The sequence below is a fragment of the Eumetopias jubatus genome, unplaced genomic scaffold (genome assembly GCF_037043125.1).
Source record: "Eumetopias jubatus isolate StellerSeaLion01/CBP00866 unplaced genomic scaffold, mEumJub1_p1.0 scaffold_8, whole genome shotgun sequence".
NCBI classification, from domain to species: domain Eukaryota; kingdom Metazoa; phylum Chordata; class Mammalia; order Carnivora; family Otariidae; genus Eumetopias; species Eumetopias jubatus.
This window is the reverse complement of record NW_028274814.1, coordinates 17,271,635-17,289,834: the sequence shown is the minus strand read 5'-3', so window position 1 is coordinate 17,289,834 and position 18,200 is coordinate 17,271,635. Positions and strand designations below refer to the sequence as shown.

Sequence of the window (18,200 nt, the reverse complement as noted above, 5' to 3'; positions counted from 1 at the left end):
AGAGTGCTATATTTGTGCTCCCTTCAGTTTCTCCTTTAACTTTCAGTTCCTATATTCCTACAACTAAATTAACTGGCCAATAACTAGGCAAGGAGGCTTAAATACAGCTGTGCTTCTCAATCATTGTCATGTCATTGAACCTGTAGGAAACTACAATATAGTAATACTCTGGGTAAATTAGAGGGGATTTGAGGGGTATTTATATATATGATGTTTAAGATTAAAAAGTCTTTATGATTTTTTATGTAATTATGGCAAGAGAAAGCGAAACATTGGAAGATACTAAATATTGGATTTCTTTTTTTTTTTTTAAGATTTTATTTATTTATCTGACAGAGAGAGATAGCGAGAGCAGGAACACAAGCAGCAGGAGTGGGAGAGGGAGACGCAGGCTTCCCACCGAGGAGGGAGCCCGATGTGGGACTCGATCCCGGGACCCTGGGATCATGACCTGAGCTGAAGGCAGACGCTTAATGACTGAGCCACCCAGGTGCCCTAAATATTGGATTTCAATAAACTAATGATTTTTTTAAAAATAAAAACTTGAATTTGTATCCTGCTAAAATAATTTTTTAAAATTTTCTTATTGTGGTAAAATATATATAACATGAAATTTTACATATATAATGTGTTCCTTGTTCTTTGACAACACTAATTATTTATTTTTGATAATAGCCATTTTATGCATGTAAAGTGGTTTTATGGTTTTGATTTTGCATTTCTCTAAGGATAGTGACATTTACCATCTTTTTATGTGCTTATTGGTAATTTGCATGTCTATTCAAGTCCTTTGTCCATCTTGAATTGGGTTTTTATTTTTTTGTTGTTGAGTTGTAGGAGTTCCTTATATATTCTGGATTTTAATCTCTTACCAGAATATGATTTGCAAATATTTTTCTTAAATTCTGTGGGTTTACTTTTCATTTTGTTGGTAGGGTCCATTGATGCACAAAAGCTTTAATTTTGATGTAGTCCAATGTATTTATTTTTTGTTGTTGTTGTCTTTGCTTTTGGTGTCATCTCCAAGAAATTGTTTTCAAATGCAGATATGCGGTCTTTGCCCTAGCTTTTCTCATGATAGTTCTATTGCTCTTAGATTTAAGGCTTTGATTTAGTTTGTATTTATAAGTAAGGTAAATGTCCACTTTAGTTATTTTGCAGATGGATAACTAGTTTTCCCAGCCCCATTTATTGAAAAGACTGTCATTTCCCTAGTGACTAGTCTTGATACTCTTGTCAAAATTTGACCACATATATGAGGGCATATTTCTGTGCTCTTTATTCTATTCTATTGGTCTTTATGTTTGTCTTTATGAGACGTTTGTTTTTATGAGAACAAAGTTGGAGGACTCATACTTCAGGACTCATACTTCTTGATATAAAATTTAAATTTTGATATCAAGAAGTATGAGTCCTCCAACTTTGTTCTCCTTTTTCAAGATCGTTTTGGTTGTTTGGGGTCCCTTGAGAGTCACATGAATTTTAGGATGGATTTATTTTTGTAAAAAAATTACTGGTTTTTGGTAGCAATTGCTTTGACTGTATAGATTCCTTCGGGAATTATTGACATTTTCACAATATTAAGTCTCCTGATAAATGAACAGGGGATGTAATCTCATTAATTTGTTTTTAAATTCTTTCAGAAATATTTTGTAGTTTTTCAGTATACAGGTATTTTGCCTTTTTAGCTAAGTTTGATAATATTTTATCCTTTTTCATGTGATTATAAATTGAAGAGTTTTTTTTAAGGCCTTTGTGGATTATTCAACATTAGTGTGAAAACACAACTGGTTTTTGCATGCTGATTTGAACTCCACAATTTTGCTTAATTTCATTATTCTAAGAGGTTTGTTTTTGTGTGGAAGCTTTCATGTTTCCTACATGTAAGATTATATTGTTTGCAGAGGTTACTTTACTACTTTTTTTACAATTTGGATGTCTTTTATTTCTTTTCGTTGCCTAATTCCTCTGTTTAAGAACTTCTAATAATATGGTAAATAGCAATAGTGAAAGCAGTCCTCCTTGTTTTGTTCCTCTGAGGAAAAGCTTTCAGTCTCTCACCACTGAGTATAATGTTAACTGTGGGCTTTTCATATTTGGTCTATATTATGTTACGTAGTTTCCTTTTGTTCCTACCTTGTTGAGTGTTTTTTATCATGAAAGGGCGTTGGGTTTTTTCCAAATGCTTTTTCTGCATCAATTGAGATGATTATATGGTTATTTTCCTTCATTCTGTTAATGAGGTGGGTTACACTGAGTTTTGTATGTTAAACCATCCTTGCATTGTAGGAATAAACCCCACTAGGTCATGGTGTAGATTTTTCTTTCCTGCTGCATTCTGCTTATTAGTATTTTGAATGAGCTTTTTTACATCTTTATCAGGGATATTGATCTGTAGGGTTTTTTCTTTTTTATATGCTTTGTGTTTATCTTTGCTATCAGGGAAATACTGGCCTCAAAGAGTGAGTTAGGAAGTGTTCTCTTCAATTTTTTGAAAGAGTTTGTTGGCATATTTACTTATAGTCCCTTTCCTGTGTTTTATATTTCTTGTGATTTTTTTTTTTTGGTTGAAAATTTGGCATTTGAAAAAACAACCATCTCTCTGAATCTTTACAGAATTATAAGCCTATCAAAACGATGTTGTTACTTTTGCTTTGTTCTGTCTTATATTTCTTTAGCAGGATTAAGAGAAAAAAAAGTCCACACACATATATACATTGCATATATAATTTAAAATATATAAGTAAGCTATATAAAATTGTGTATATATATAATTTTTAAAAACATACTTATCATTTTAATCCATCTCAATTCCTAGCTTGTGTTATTTCTTCAGGCTTTCTAAACATAATCCTTTAGATTTTTTTTTTTTTTTTTTAGCATTTCTAGTAGTAAAGGTCTGGCAAATGACACTCCCTCTTTTTTCAATTTAAAAGTTTCTTTATTTCCCTTTCAGTTTTGAAAGACAGCTTCAATGAGTATAGAACTTTTTATTTTTATTGAAGACTTTGAACAGAAATTTCAACATCTTCAATCATTTCAGCTATCTATTTTTATTCATATTGATGTTTGTCTTTATTAAATCAATCATTTTTCTTACAAGATTTTATCTTTGGCTTACACATCTATTATTAAGCTTCCTAGATCCTTATATTGTTTTCTACCAAACTTTGGGTTTTCAGTCATTTATTTTTTCAAATATTTTATCTTTCCTTTTCTTCTGGGATTCCATTTATATCAATATTGGATTGTTTCATATTGTGTTACAAGTTTCTAATTTTGTAAGTTTTTTCAGCCATTTATCTTTGTGATTCTTGATTTGATAATGTTACTGATGTATTTTCATGTTTATTCAATCCTTTTGGTGATATCCAAACTATTGTTGAGCCCATGTAGCATCTTATTTTCGAATTTTGATTATTGTATGTTTCAGTCTCTGAATTACTGTTTGGTTATTTATTTTAGAGTTCCCATTTTACTCTTGGTATTATCCATCTGTACATTCCTTAATACCATAATGTTCTTCAATTTATTGAATAATTTTCCTTTGGTTCATTGACTGTATCTATGATAGGTGCCATAAAATCCTGGTCTGATACGTCCAACATTTTGACCCACTTAAAGTAATTTTCTATTGGTTATTTTTTACACCATAATGATCACACTGCATTTTTCTGCATGTCTAGCAATTTTTGATTGAAAACTGGGTATTATTGGTAATACATTTTAGTGACTCTGGATTCTGTCATGTTCATGTGAAGATTTTTGTTTCTTCTTTTAATAAGTGGTTAATTTACCTGGTTTCCAACTAACTGTAAACTTTATCTCTTACACCATATGCAACTACTCCTATCTCTGCTCTGCTTTTATGTCTTTCCACTGTTGCCTTTTTGTGCATTCCTTCTCTATCTGTGCTCTGTCAGTTTCAGGCTCTCTGTTCTGAAACTTCAAGTCCACAAGGACTTAAAGCTTTGTGCCTGCTGCTGTTTGAATTACATATGGTTAAATATTTTACTGTCCGGAGAAACCACAACTTTGAAGATTGGGTCCACATAGCTCTAGTTTTTGAGCATAGTGTTTTCTCTGATCTCTACTTGCAATTTGCCATACTTCCTGTTGTCTCCCCTATACCTGTGTAGCTTTGCTGTTAGGCTTTCTAGGATTTCTCCTTTCAAATTACTTCCGAATTCTGATCCCTGCTTTGTTTCACCAGTAAGGCTATAATTGTGTCATTTTCTGCAAGCAAAGCCAAAGGGTAAGGGAGATTGTCGGTTTTCTCAGATCAAAAAGCCATAAACTCACTGTTCTTATGACTCTGTGTTGCAGGTTTGTGTATGTATTATGCTTTCCTCTGATTGTTTCTGCTTTGGAAATTTCTCAGTTTGTATTTTTGAATTAACTTTATATATTTTACACAATACTTACAATTATTATCTTTGGGGAGAGGAAGGATAGAACCATTTCAATCCCTTCTACTACTGGGATTTCATCGATATGGCATTCCAAAATAAGTTTTGGCTGTATCTTTTTTTTTCACAACGTGGGGCTTTTTTTTTTTTTTGTCTGGTATTTCAAGTAAATATTTATTTTATTTTATTATGTTAATCACCAGACATTACATCATTAGTTGTTGATGTAGTGTTCCACGATTCACTGTTTGCGTATAACACCCAGTGCTCCACGCAGAACGTGCCCTCTTTAATACCCATCACCAGGCTAACCCATCCCCCCACCCCCCTCCCCTCTAGAACCCTCAGTTGGTTTTTCAGAGTCCATCGTCTGTCATGGTTCGACTCCCCATCTAATTCTCCCCCTTCATTTTTCCCTTCCTGCTAGCTTTTTCTTTTCTTTTTTTTTAAACATATAATATATTATTTGTTTCAGAGATACACGTCTGTGATTCTTCAGTCTTACACAATTCACAGCGCCCACCATAACACATACACTCCCCAATGTCTATCACTCAGCTGCCCCATCCCTCCCACCCCCCACCACTCCAGCAACCCTCAGTTTGTTTCCTGAGATTAAGAATTCCTCAGAAAAAGTGCTCAACATCACTCGGCATCAGGAAAATCCAAATCAAAACCTCAAAGAGATACCACCTCACACCCGTCAGAATGGCTAAAATTAACAAGTCAGGAAATGACAGATGTTGGTGGGGATGCGGAGAAAGGGGAACCCTCCTACACAGTTGGTGGGAATGCAAGCTGGTGCAACCACTCTGGAAAACAGTATGGCGGTTCCTCAAAAAGTTGAAAATAGAGATACCATATGATCCAGCAATTGCAGTACTGGGTATTTACCCCAAAAATACAAATGTAGGGATCCGAAGGGGTACGTGCACCCCAATGTTTATAGCAGCAATGTCCACAATAGCCAAACTGTGGAAAGAGCCAAGGTGTCCATCAAGAGATGAATGGATAAAGAAGAGGTGGTATATATACACAATGGAATATTATGCAGCCATCAAAAGTAATGAGATCTTGCATTTGCAACGATGTGGATGGAACTGGAGGGTGTTATGCTGAGTAAAATAAGTCAATCAGAGAAAGACATGTATCATATGACCTCACTGATATGAGAAATTCTTAATCTAAGGAAACAAACAAGGTTGCTGTAATGGGGGTGGGGTGGGAGGGATGGGGTGGCTGGGTGATAGATATTGGGGAGGGTATGTGCTATGGTGAGCACTGTGAATTGTGCAAGACTGTTGGATCACAGACCTGTACCTCTGAAACAAATAATACAATATATGTTAAGAAAAAAAAAAGATAGCAGGAGGGGAAGAATGCAGGGGGGTAAATCGGAGGGGGGATGAACCATGAGAGATGATGAACTTTGAAAAACAAACTGAGGGTTCTAGAGGGAAGTGGGGTGGGGGAATGGGTTAGCCTGGTGATGGATATTAAAGAGGGCACGTTCTGCGTGGGGCACTGGGTGTTATGCACAAACAATGAATCATGGAACACTACATCACAAACTAATGACGTAATGTATGGTGATTAACATAACAATAAAAAAGAAAAATAATAAAGTCTTTATTTCCTTGCTGATCTTCTGCTTAGCTGATCTGTCCATTTCAGTGAGGGGGGTGTTAAAGTCCCCCACTATTATTGTATTGTCGATGTGTTTCTTTCCTTTTGTTATTAATTGGCTTATATAATTGGCTGCTCCCATGTTAGGGGCATAGATATTTACAATTGTTAGATCTTCTTGTTGGATAGATCTTTAAGTAGGATATAGTGTCCTTCCTCATCTCTTATTACAGTCTTTGGTTTAAAATCTAGTTTGTCTGATAGAAGGATTGCCACCCCAGCTTTCTTTTGGTGTCCATTAGCATAGTAAATGGTTTTCCACCCCCTCTCTTTCAATCTGGGGGTGTCTTTGGGTTTAAAATGAGTCTCTTGCAGACAGCATATCAATGGGTCTTGTTTTTTAATCCAATCTGGTAGGCTGTGTCTTTTGATTGGGGCATTTAGCCCATTTACATTCATGGTAACTATTGAAAGATATGAATTTAGTGCCATTGTATTGCCTGTAAGGTGACTGTTCCTGTATATTGTCTGTGTTCCTTTCTGGTCTATGTTACTTTTAGGCTCTCTCTTTGCTTAGAGGACCCCTTTCAATATTTCTTGTAGGGCTGGTTTCGTGTTTGCCAATTCCTTTAGTTTTTGTTTGTCCTGGAAGCTTTTTATCTCTCCTTCTATTTTCAATGACAGCCTAGCTGGATATAGTATTCTTGGCTGCATGTTTTTCTCATTAAGTGCTCTGAATATACCATGCCAGTCCTTTCTGGCCTGCCAGGTCTCTGTGGATAGATCTGTTGCCAATCTAATGTTTCTAACATTGTAGGTTACAGATCTCTTGTTCCGAGCTGCTTTCAGGAATTTCTCTTTGTCTCTGAGTCTCGTAAGTTTTACTATTAGATATCAGGTTATTGACCTATTTGTATCGATTTTGAGAGGGGTTCTCTGTGCCTCCTGGATTTTGATGCTTGTTTCCGTCCCCACATTAAGGAAGTTCTCTGCTATAATTTGCTCCAATATACCTTCTGCCCCTCCCTCTCTTTCTTCTGGGATCCCAATTATTCTGATGTTATTTCGTCTTATGGTATCACTTATCTCTCGAATTCTGCCCTCGTGATCCAGTAGTTGTTTATCTCTCTTTTTCTCAGCTTCTTTTTTTCCATCATTTGGTCTTCTATATCACTAATTCTCTCCTCTGCCTCATTTATCCTAGCAGTTAGCACCTCTGTTTTTGATCGTACCTCATTAATAGCCTTTTTGATTTCGACTTGGTTAGATTTTAGTTCTTATATTTCTTCAGAAATGGTTTCTCTAATATCTTCCATGCGTTTTTCAAGCCCAGCTAGTATCTTTAAAATCGTCATTCTGAACTCTAGTTCCAACATCTTACTAATGTCCGTATTGACTATATTCCTGGCTGTCAGTATTGTCTCTTGTTCTTTTTGTTGAGGTGATTTTTTTTCTGTCTTTTCAGTTTGTCCAGAGGAGAATAGATGAATGAGAGAACAAAATGCTAACAGGGTAAGAACAACCCCAGAAAATATACACTAAGCAAATCAGAAGAGACCTGAAACCAGGGGAAATGGAAAGAAAGAAAAAAGAAAAAAAAAAGAAAAAGAATAAGATCAAACAAACAAAATAGTATATGATCAAATTTGATCAGGCTGGTGCATAGATCAGTGCCACACGCTGGATTTTGGGCATATTTTCGTCTGTTAGAAGAAAGTGCCTACCAAAATTTAAAGAAAAAAATGCTTATATATATATACACACACGCGCGCACACACACACACACACACAAATAAGGGTAAATATGATGAAGGGATGGATTATGATTGTAAATATGAAAATTATAAAAGATTTTATAAAAGGAATTGATAAGTTCGTTGAAAAAATACAGGATTTAACAAAAAGGATAAAAGGGGAGAGAATGTGATCAGGCAGGAGACTAGAAGAAATCCATACACTAGAGATTTAGGGTATATTTGGTCTGTTAGAAGAAACTGTATCCCAAAATTTTAAAGAGAGAACAACACACACACACACACACACACACACACACACACACACCCCAAATATAAGGTTAATTCCTGTGAAGGGATAGAATATGACTCTAAAAATGAAAAATAAAAAAACTTTTTTAAAAAAAGGGATCGATAAGATGTTGCTTGAAAAGGGGAAAAAGAAAAATTAAAAAGTATTTAAAAAATTGACTTTGAAAGACTAAAGAATCATGTGAAAAAAGCCATGAATTCTATGTGCTGTATTCCCCTAATGCTGGAGTTATGCCCTTCTCATTGATCGGTAAACTTGATCTTGGCTGGGAGTTCTTGCTGTTCTTCTGGGGGAGGGGCCTTTTGCTGTGGTTCATAGATGTCTTTGCCAGAGGAGGAATTGCCCTCCCTTGCCGGGTGGGCTAAATAATCTGCTCTGGTTTGCTCTCGGGAGCTTTTGTTCCCTGCAAACTTTTTGGACAGCCTTGGAAGATGAGAGTGAAAATGGCGGCCTCCCAATTTCTGCCCAGGAGGAGCTGAGAACTCAGGGCCCCACTCCTCAGTGAGCCCCCAGAGAAAAGTAGTCAATCAGTCCCATCTTCCCAGTCTCTGGCCTCACTCTGTGCTCACCTGGCCTGTGACCGAGTATTTCTATCTCTTGCACATGACCCCATGTGAAGTCTCCAAACCCAGTAGATCCGTGTAGTGTGCTCCCACACCACTCCTACCAGGGGAGGAAGGGGAGTCTCCCCAGATCTGCTGCTTGTCGGGTCCCTACTAGAAGAGCAGTGGGCCGACTGTGCCACGGATCACGGTTGATGTTAACCCCGAGCTGAGAGCCCACTCCTCGGCTCCGTCTCTGCAGCTGGCTTCCCTGCTCCGATACTTGGGAGCTCTGCCGCACTGAGGCACCCCTGGTCTTTCTGTGACTCTGAGGGTCCTGAGACCATACTGTCCCAGTGAGGGTTCCACCCCCCGCTTAGCCGCTGGAGTGATGTCCCTCAGCGGAGCAGACTTCTAGAAGTTCTGATTTTGTGCTCTGCGGCTCTATCACTTGCCATTAGCGGCTGACGGAGGCTCCCTCCCCCAGCCATCTATCTTCCCGAATATCGCCTTGGATTCACTTCTCTGCACGTCCTACCTTCCAGAAAGTGGTTGCTTTTCTGTTCAGAGAGTTGCTGCTATTGTTTTCTTCGATCTCCTGTTGAGTTCATAGGTGTTCAGAATGGTTTGATCCCTATCTAGCTGAATTCCTGGGACCAGAGGAAATTTAGGTCTCCTACGCCTCTGCAATCTTGCTCCTACCTCCGTTTTGGCTGTATCTTATATTGTTTTATGCTTACTGTGAATTTCACAATCATATAATTTTATAAGTCCATTTCATAAATTTGGAGAATATCATGACTCTAGTAAGCAGAATCTAATTTGCTAGTTGTATTATATGGAACTTTCAAAAGTCCAAGGAAGTTACAAGTAAAGTTTTGAATAAATATCCTTATAGATCAGTGCTGGAATGATTGAATTTTTTAAAAATCCATTCAGTCTTAATAAATAAATGTATTTACTACAAACATGCCTGGCTGTTATTGTTTCAGGAAATATTAAGAATTCTCTTTTAGTTATTTTTGCCTGACATTGAAATCAGTAAACTAATGGCTATATCATTTGTATAACATTTTGAAATTTTTTAATTTTCAAGTAATTTTGTGTCTTCTCCCCACTTCTATTTGTAATGCATCTGTGATACATCAAGCCCTGCTTTGTATCAGCCTCTGTATTTATGGATTCTTCTCTTTTGTGCAAGATGAACCCTGCTTCGTTCCCTAGAATTAATACCATTGTATTTGTTACAACTGATGGACTTAAATGACATGCAAAATACCCATATTTTACATTATAGTTCGCTCTCAGTGTTATTCTATGGGTGTGGACAGATGTATAATGGCATCTATCCACCATTAATAGAGAGTACCTTCATTGTCCTAAAAATCCTCTGCTCGGCCTATTCATTCTTCCCTCCTCTCCACCAAAGCCCTGGCAATTACTAACCTTATACTGTCCCCATAGTTTTACCTTTTCTAGAATGTCATATAGTTGGAGTCATACATTATGTAGCCTTTTCAATTTGACTTCTTTCCGTTAATAATATGCACTTAAGTTTCCTCCTTGTCTTTTCATGGTTTGATAGTTCATTTCTTTTTAGTGCTGAATAATAATCCATAGTTCAGTGTACCAAAGTTTATCTGCCTACAGAAGGACACTTGGGTGCTCCCAAATTTTGGCAATTGTGAATAAAGTTGCTCTAAACATCCACGTGCAGCTTTCTGTCTGGACATAAGTTTTCATCTCCTTTGGCTAAATCCCAAGGAGCATAATTTCTGGATCATATGAATAAGAATGTGTTCAGTTTTGTAGGAAACTACCAGTCTTTTTAACTGGCTGTGAAGTTTTGCATTCCCACCATTAATGTATGAGAATTCCTGTTACTGTACATCCTTGCCAGCATTTGGTTGTCTTAGTTTCTGGATTTTGACTATTTTAATAGGCATAGAGTAACATCTCGTTGTTTTGTTTTATTTATTTATTTTAAAGATTTTATTTATTTGTCAGAAAGAGAGAGAGAAAGAGCACATGAGCAGGGGGATCGGCAGGCAGAGGGAGAAGCAGGCTCCCCACTGAGCAAGGAGTCTGATGCGGTACTTGATCCCAGAACCCTGGGATCATGATCTGAGCCGAAGGCAGATGCTTAACCAACTGAGCCACCCAGGAGTCCCAACATCCCATTTTAATTTGCATTTCCCTGATGACATATGTATGGAGCATCTTTTCATATGCTTATTTTTTGCCAACTGCATATTTTCTTTGGTGAGGTGTCTGTTCAGGTGTTTGGCTCATTTCTTTTTTCTTCTTCTTCCTTTCTCTCTCTCTTTTTTTAAACTGGGCTATTTTACTGCATGTTACAATAGGATAAATAGTTCTCTTGATGACTGTAGATTTGTTAGGCTGTTTAGTGGTATTCAGAACCACCACAGTAATGGTGGTTTTTCCTGATTCGTGTGTAGTCCTCAGTAATTATAAGGAGTTATTTGTCTGAAACTACTGTCAAACCAGCAAGACTGCATTTATACTTCCATTGTTTTCAAGATTGTTGGTAACCTGGGCGTATTTTCCCCAAATAACCTTGCCTGCTTGTGTCACAAAGCCCATCTCACTCACATTCACCTCAATGACAGTATCTTTGGTAGTAACACCCAAAGTTGTATATAGTCGGGATGAGGGATTCTTTTTTACACCAAGTATCGGCAGGCAAAAGGTGGCTTTCAGTTCAGGCTGTTACATGGGCCTTTTTGACTTTTAAGTCCATTGGCCTAATGAATCTCTCATATTTGGATGGTTTTCGAGTTAAGCCATTTCCAACAAAGCAGACATTTGTAACCATCTTCTTCCATGCTCTCTCCTTTCTCTTCCTTGTTCTAACAACTTCTCATATTTCTGTTTCTCCCTGGGCACAAACTTTGGGCAAAGGGACTTCTCATTTTCCCACCTTCTCTTTTTGTTTTTGTTTAATCTTGTTAGAAAGTACTTTAGCTCTGGACTGTGTCTTCCTGTCCAGTTGATATGCAGGTGCTGCTCCTTGTGGAGACTTTTCATCTTCTTTTGTTTGGTGTTTGTCTTTTCATGCATCTTGAGTCTTTTTTGTTTGTATTTTCCCAGTGTGGTGATGTTTATGGTAGAGCTTAGCTTTCATCTTTTTTGCCTTCTTTGAACGTTCATGAGCCTCTTGACCTTCCTTCTTTCTCTTTTTCTCATGGTAATCTATACAACAGCCATAGCGCTTCTAGGGCAACTCAAAATAATCATTTTGTGACATGGTGACTGCCATGAGGCCACTGGGTGCAGTTGCTGGGAAGCAAAGAGGCTCTCCATTTTCAGGTCTTATAGACCCCCACAAGCTAACTCCACACAACCCACGATGGACAGAGACAGTTCTAAAACCTGGCCCATTTCTTAATCAGGTTATTTGTTTTCTTATTGTTGAGTGTTAAGAATTTTTTGTATGGGGCGCCTGGGTGGCTCAGATGGTTAAGCGTCTGCCTTCAGCTCAGGTCATGTTCCCAGGGTCCTGGGATCGGGTCCCGCATCAGGCTCCCTGCTCAGAGGGGATCCTGCTTCTCCCTCTGCCTTTCTCTCTTTCTCTGTCTCTCGTGAATAAATAAATAAAATCTTAAAAAAAAAAAGAAGTTTTTGTATGTTTTGTTTAACCGTCCTTATTAGATGTGAATGTTCGTGTGAGCTTGAGAAGAATGTATACTTTGAGGTTACTGGATAAAGTAGTCTGTCGATGTCAGTTATATTCATCTGACTAATGATGTTGAGTTCACCTTTGTCCTTACTGATCTTTTGCCTGTGAAATGTGTCCATTTCTGATAGAGGTGTGTTGAAGTCCTTAACTATGATAGTGAATTCATCTGTTTTTGGTTTTTGCTTTTATTTTCAATTCTGTTTTTGCCTCACATAGTTTGATACTCTTGTTAAGCTCATGTACATTAAGGATTATTATGTCTTCTTGGACTGTTGACCTCTTTATCATTATGTAATACCATTCTTTATCCCTGATAACTTCCTTTGCCTTGGAACCTGGAACAAATTTGTCTGAAACAAATAGAACTTTCATTCACAGTAACATGTGAATAAATTCTTGCATTAATAATAGTCATTTCTGATAAAGTATAATTTTAAAAATTATTTTTAAATTCTCAAAAATTTAAATTACTCTAATTTGTTTTGAAATCTAGGTCAAAAATTTTTATTGGCGGTATTATTTTATCTAGTGATTCTCCAAAGCAATTTGTCAGTTGTTTTGTTTGTTTGTTTTATTCATTCACTTGACAGATATTTAGTTAAGGACTTATCATATGCCAGACATTTTTTTGGGGGGGGAAATACATTAAGGATGTATGAGTTACTAACAAAAGGCATAATGGACAACTGATGACAGAACTAAAGAATTATTTACATCAAATCTATGTGTGTATGTGTGTGTTCTAAATGGTATCCTGGCATTGCTCATTGAATTTCTTAAATATATTCGACTAAGAATTCCAACCCATAGCTCTCTCAGCCAAATTTTTCTCTTTTCTTGCTAGAGTATAGTATAGTGCCTGTGTTCTACACAGTATATAATAGAAAATGAGGTGTTGTAAAAACAAGTGTTAAGAAATTCTTTAATCTTATAGTTATTTTCCACAGAGTGTTCATTTTGGGAAAAAGAATTAAGCTTGAATGTCTGTTTTTCTAAGTATTCCTTTTGGATTAGCATCTTGAATTGGCAACTTGGAATTGTAGATACTCTTTTAGATGTTAGTGTAAATGGTTTTGAGCAGTGGGTCTCAAAATTTAGCATGCGCCAGATTAAGCTGAAGAATTTGTTAAACAGACTGCTGAGCTCTACATCAGAGTTCTTGATTCAGTATGTCTGAGATAGGGCCCAAGATCTGGTGATTAAAGTGAGTTGCCAGGTAATCCTAATGTGGCTGGTTCTGACATCACACTTAGAGGACAACTAGTTTAGAATATAAAACATGGGGAGAAGGATCTAAGTGTTGTCGTGATTTCAATACTCAAAGAAGGAATTAGCAGTAGCAAATTATTTAATTTTCCTTATCTGTGAAGTAGTGTGGTTATGATCCCAGCTTCTCAGCTTTGTTACAAACATTGAACAACAAACTATCATTAATACTCTCTAATTGATAGGTTACAATTTAAAAACTGATGTAAAAATCTCAAATACTTTTTTATAGACATCTCAGAAACCAGTGTTTTTTGGCCTAAAATCTGTTTTACAAAGAATATGATTACTTTAGTGAGCCTTTAAAATTTCTGTTTTGAAATTAGAAAATAAATAAATACAACTACATAGTGTAATTTCTTCGACTTTAAAATTTATCCATTGTTATTTTTGTGTGTGTGTTTCTACTTGCCTTAACAAAGATTTTCTGCAGTGAATGTCATACAGTATTGAAACAGGAACTGTGGGGGCTCCTAATTAAAATAGTTGGCTTTGATACATGTGATATTGAATTTTGAGTTGGGAAAACCCCCCAGATGGTTGTATAAAATTTCAGCACATGTTGTTCATTACTTCATTTTTATTTCATGAGACTAGGAAAGAGAAACCCAAAAGCACTCTGCTAAAATTATAAGTCCTTTTATTTTGTAATTGAAATGCCTTGCACTTGTAAAGGAGAATTTTGATATAGAAAAGCCAGAATTCTCTAACACTTTTATTTAATCTTCAGCAACAGATTTGGGAAATATTTATTGAGTACCAATTGAGTTTAAGCCACTTTACAAGGTTTTTTGGATTCACAAGGTGATGTAGTTAAATGAGTTAAAATATATGCCTTGATATGTATAGAATCTGCTGGGGAATAAAGCTTGATATTCAGTGAATTAAAATGCAACACGAAGAAGACATTCAAAAAGTTATGTATAGATGCTATGAAAGTCCTAGGTGAGTAGGTAATTTTGAACCAAGGACTTGAGTCTAAGCCTTCTTAGAAATAAGACATATCTGAGATATGTTGTGGAGGAAAAATCAAAGTAGTACAGAGGACAGACCAAGAGCAGAGGTTATGAGTGTGCTCAGGAGAAGGAAAGATACACGGGAAACAGAAAAGAAAGTGCCTGATGTATTCAAGTCATTACATGAACATTACAACAGCTATAAATCTGGGTGTCTGAGTAAAGTAATATGTGATAGCTGATGCCAGATATTTTTATAGAAAGTACTCCTCTGATCCCGATGAATGGAGACTTTATCCATAGAATAGTGTGAGCAAAGTATGGTCTATGGGCCAATTCTGGCCTGAAGCCTGTATTTGTAAATATAGTTTTATTGGAGCATGGCCGTAACCATTCATTTAAGCAGTCTATGGATGCTTTCATGCTACAAAGACAGAAGTTTAATAGTTTGAACAGAGACCTTATGCCCACAAAACCTAAAATATTTACTCTGTGGCCTTCAGAAGAAAAAACACTGACCGAGTTATGTATCAGTGCAGTATAAAGTGTCAGTGTGTGTACCATTAGTTACAAATACATGATGATATAAAGAGCTTGCAGCGGAATGCAAATGAATTCACGGTTTCTTTTATCAAGAAAGCTATGCTTTGAAAAAAGCTATGTCAGCTCATCTGGACACCATGTGTAGTGAATAGATCTGTATTTTACAGAAGTTTTTTATTGTAGTGTAATGGCATATAGTTTAGTTCAAGGGTCTTTGAATCAGTAAGGATGTATTTAAGATTTTTTTTTTAAGATTTATTTATTTATTTTAGAGAGGAAGTGTGTGAGCAGGAGGGGAAGAGAGAGAATCTCAGAATCCTGGCCGAGTGTGGAGCTTGACTTGGGGCTTGATCACATGACCTTGAAATCATGACCTGAGTCTAAACCACGAGTCAGAGGCTTAACTTCCTGAGCCACCCAGGTGCCCCTCTATTGAAGATTTCTAAGCAGGATGGTAGGATCAGATGTGTATTTCAGAAAGGACCAATAAAGTCAAACAGAAGCTTTTTTTTTTTTTTTTTTTTGTCTTTTCTCCATCACTACAGTGGAGTTTTGGAGTCAGAACCTTGGGGACTCAGTGAGTAAGATTTGACACTCAAGAAGGAGTATTCCTTTTCCCTTAATTTATATTCTAAAAATCCCACACTGGAACTCTGGTTGGTCTGGCTTGCTTAAGAAGCCTACCACAGCAGTTGGTGGGTCACGGGTTTTGTTCATCTCACACAGTGGTTTTGGTGACTCTGGGGGGATGGGGGGAGCAGTTAGTTTCACTCAACAAGAATTGTTCATTACAGATACTAGGGTAATGCTATGGAAACCATTAGAATTGTACTGTTGAACACTTCGTATTTTCTGCTACACATGAAGCTCATAAAGTTCATGACAACTTTTACTAGGTCATATCTCTTCAGGTATGTTAAAAACGCCTATAATATCATAAAGAATTAAAAGGTATTTTTCAGCCCAAAGAATAAGCCTATTCTTCTTTTTTCTTCTTCTTGAAGGTGGGGATATTTCGGGGGTATATAATTATAAAGAATTGTTTTAGTAGTTTATATTTATCTTTGTGAATTTTATCAAATTATATTGGATTGGGAAAATTAAACATTCATAGGTTTTCATTGCATAGTTTCTGGGGAAATTAATACAGAGACCTATAGTTGAAGAAATGTTGACTAGAGAATATGCCCTGATGTTGTAGATGTACAGGGTCAAAGGACACTTGTCCCAACTCAAAAATATTTTGATTTGTCCATGCAAGTGTATTTTTTTCTTACTAATTTAATTGGAATACCCAGGAGATTCTCAAATAAGGGGGAAAAAGGTCAATATTTTAATTGCTTAATTTATGTAATGTTAAGACTTCAGAGGGGTGCCTGGGCAGCTCAGTCATTAAGGGTCTGCCTTCGGTTCAGGTCATGATCCCACGGTCCTGGGATCAAGCCCCGCATCGGGCTCCCTGCTCAGGGGGAAGTCTGCTTTTTCCTCTCCCACTCCCCGTGCTTGTGTTCCTTCTCTCGCTGTCTCTCTCTCTCTGTCAAGTGAATGAACAAAATCTTTAAAAAAAAAAAAAGACTTCAGAAACTGATTATCCCATGAGGCCTGGGAGACCTTCTTTAAAATAGCAATGCCTTGTAAATAAGATCTCTTTTATAATCACTATTTTTAATGACTTGTACATCATCACCTGGTATCTTTACTTTTGCAACTCCTGGATGTACAACACTTCCTTCAAGTGTTACAACACTCTCTATGTGGTTTATAATATGTTTTATTAGAAAATATATGTATTTATAAAATGTTCTACTTCTTACCTCATATGAGAAAAGACCATTTGAAGGCTGGTGGAAAGATGCTGATATTTTGTGGGTGACAGCATTTGTTAGGTGTGATCATTACTGCTTTGCTCATTCTAGGAGGTGAGTTGATTTCCTTTGCAGGTACATGCTTGAATCATCTCATCCTAGACACAGGCAACTGTTTGTATAATTCTTCATTTTTCCAATAGGAATCATCCATAGTACATCATGTGCCCACAGTTAATGCATGTAAGATTGGTGACCAAATGATGTACTGCTACACCAGCACTGTGTTCATAGTACAATGTAAAAACACAAATGCAGTTTTTTTGCTTGCATTTTTCATATTGATCTCCTGATATCAATATCTCCTTTTTACTTCTTCTTGAAGGTGGGGATATTTCGGGGGTATATAAATATAAGGAATTGTTTTAGTAATTTATATTTATCTTTGTGAATTTTATCAAATTATATTGGATTGGGAAAATTAAACATTCATAGGTTTTCATTGCATAGTTTCTGGGGAAATTAATACAGAGACCTATAGTTGAAGAACTGTTGACTAGATGCTGTTATCATTGCCAGAATTGTGACTTTTAGTCACTTGCTCCACGGTCTCTGGATCTTTGGGGTTTGTTTTCTTTTCTTATGTTGTTTATCTCCCCTCATCATGAAACACATTATCAACTTTTCATGAATAATTTCATCTGAATCCATAGTTCTGTCATTCCTTTAGTCTTTTTATTTCTACATGTGTTATACCAATTTTAAATTCATTTATTTTGTTTATCAAGTAGTTTTTGAGGATCTATGAACCAGGTACTGCTTTGAAAACAAAATAGACATGGCCCCTACACACACACACACACACACACACACACACACACACACACACACTGTTGAACATCTGGCATAGTGCATGGTACATAGTAAGCAATCAGTAAATGTTATATTCATTAAATGTGATATGTATGTTTTCCTCCCATTCACTAATGATGATTCAGTGATGACTTTGATCATCATTTTGGTATCTTTGATAAACAGAAATCCTTAATTTGGATACAGCCCATTTCTTATAGTTAGTAATTTTTGTGTATTATTAAAGAGAACTTTCTCACTTCCACAACGTGAAGCTATTATTATATTAACTTAGAGAAGCTTTATTGTTTGAATCTTTTACATTCCAGGTACAATCTACCTGGAATTTATTATTTTTGAAAGCTGTGAAATAGGGGCAAGTTTTGTTTTTTTTCCCACATTGCTACCTAATTTATTCAGTACACATTGAAAAGATTGCCTTTTCCTTCAGTGCT

At 36.4% G+C, this 18,200-nt stretch overlaps 1 protein-coding gene and 1 pseudogene across 4 annotated transcripts in view; one reads left to right on the top strand and one right to left on the bottom strand.

Annotated features, from left to right (window-relative positions):
* The window catches only part of MALRD1 (MAM and LDL receptor class A domain containing 1), an 835,513-nt gene that overhangs the window by 322,175 nt on the left and 495,138 nt on the right, over nucleotides 1–18,200 (top strand). The gene's annotated exons all lie outside the window — the stretch shown is intronic.
* LOC114217327 (ribosome biogenesis protein NSA2 homolog pseudogene) lies at nucleotides 11,123–11,891 on the bottom strand (annotated as a pseudogene).